Here is a 1,885-nt window from a genome sequence, read left to right as displayed (position 1 = left end):
CTCTGCTGTGAGGGTGCAGAGCCTGGAGCAGCTGCCCAGAGAGGCTGTGGAGTCTCCTGCTCTGGAGAGATCCCAAACCCACCTGGATGCCATCCTGCTGGAGCAGGGGGGTTGGAGGAGATGATCTCCAGAGGTCCCTTCCAACCCATGCTGGGATTCTGGAACCCCTTGAGGTGCCCATGTCCAGAGCTGTCAGAACAGCTCTTCCCCTACCCCGCAGGTCCTGTCTCCTCTGCTGCATGCAGCTGGGGGTTCTGGTGGAAACTTTGCTGCTGTACCAGTGTAAGTGCACTTCAAAGCACAGCCTCGGGGCATCTGCTTTTGTGAGGAAGTATCCAGAGTTAAAAATTAATGAAATTCACTTTTAGGATCATTTCCTTTCCTCCATCTCACAGCAAGATCTGTGCCCCTCTCTCCGCACCATCAACGCGGAACGTTTCTCCTTCTGCACCTTGGGGACCTGGCCTCCAGTGATTAGGATTGCCAATTAACGTCAGGTAATTAACACATTTGCAAGGGCTGGATGAATCCCACCCTGAGGTTTTGCAGACTCTGCGTGTTTGGGGAGTGTCTTCCTCAGCCTTTTGAAGTTCTCAACTGTGAGCTCCTTGGCAATCAATTACCCTGCGCTCAGAACTGGTGCTGTGCCATTAGAGCAAACATGCCCCAAGAAGCAAACATATTAAGGATTAATTAAATACCAGGTTTTATTTAATTAAGCCTCTTCTCACAAGGACGTAGAGGCAGGAATCTGGAGCCAGCATCTAATCTCACTTGTGCTCCTCTCCCATTTTTAGAAATGCCTTTCAGCTCGGTTGGTGCCACGACTTTCAGGCTGAGGCAGATTTGTTCTCCCTGCCTGGGTGAGCACAAGCACAGTGTTGTTGGAGGCAGCTGATGGCACCAAGCAGGATCAGGGTCACTTCTCCCCCCTCCCACGCACAACACCCTCCACTGGAAGCTCCAGCAAACACCCAAAGATCTTCTGGAGTCTCCAGGGATGGCAAGTGCCAGCCCTGAGCGTGGGCATGGACCCACGAGTGGCTCGTCCTCCCCTGCTCCTCTCATCCTTCCACTCTCCTCTCATCCTTCCATCTGCCCAGGGAAGGACAGGGTCTGTTAGCAAGGCCACACATGCTGGCTGAACTGGGAAGGTCAAGTGATGCAATCATAGAATTGTTTTGGTTGGAAGAGACCTTTAAGCTCATCACCTCCAAACACTAACCCAGCACATGAACCCCTCTGGAGATCATCTCATCCAACCCCCTGCTCCAGCAGCTCACCCACCCACAGCAGGGTGCCCAGGAGCACATCTGCTCAGAGCCAGCTGTGACTCCAGAGCATGAAGTGTGCTCCTCACTGCTGTGCTCCCATAGGCAGAGGCATTTTTGGGTGCAGCAGAGTCATCCCTGCTGCTCTTGCAGCATCTTGAAGGCATCAGTGCTGCCTTCTCGGGGCACTCCCCCTTTGCTGCCTCACCAGGGACTTCACAGCTGTAAAGAACCACCAGGATTTTATTGATTCAAAAATACATTAACCATAGAGAATAGAGCTTTAATTTTTCCTTTCTCAACAACAATAAGGAACAGTTTACATTAAAAAAAGAAAAACAAACCAAAAGCATGGATAAAACAATATAAAAGGGATATTATACCACAGAGTGGAATTCAAACGATCTAAGAACATTAGCAGCACTTCTACAAATATATTAAAAGCTTTAGTGCTCGTTAAGCTCAGATAGAGCAACTCCCAGAGACCAAAAGGGCATCCAACATAGAAAAGCAGCAATTCTGAGTAGGGCAACGTAAAAGTCTAAGTGTCAGCACTTCAGATACATTCATCACCCACTGCTGTGCCAGGGTGACAGCCCAGGGTCAACCCCCCC

This window comes from Merops nubicus, unplaced genomic scaffold (assembly GCF_000691845.1).
Source record: "Merops nubicus isolate BGI_N331 unplaced genomic scaffold, ASM69184v1 scaffold31674, whole genome shotgun sequence".
Taxonomy (NCBI): domain Eukaryota; kingdom Metazoa; phylum Chordata; class Aves; order Coraciiformes; family Meropidae; genus Merops; species Merops nubicus.
Note: the sequence above shows the minus strand (reverse complement) of the source record.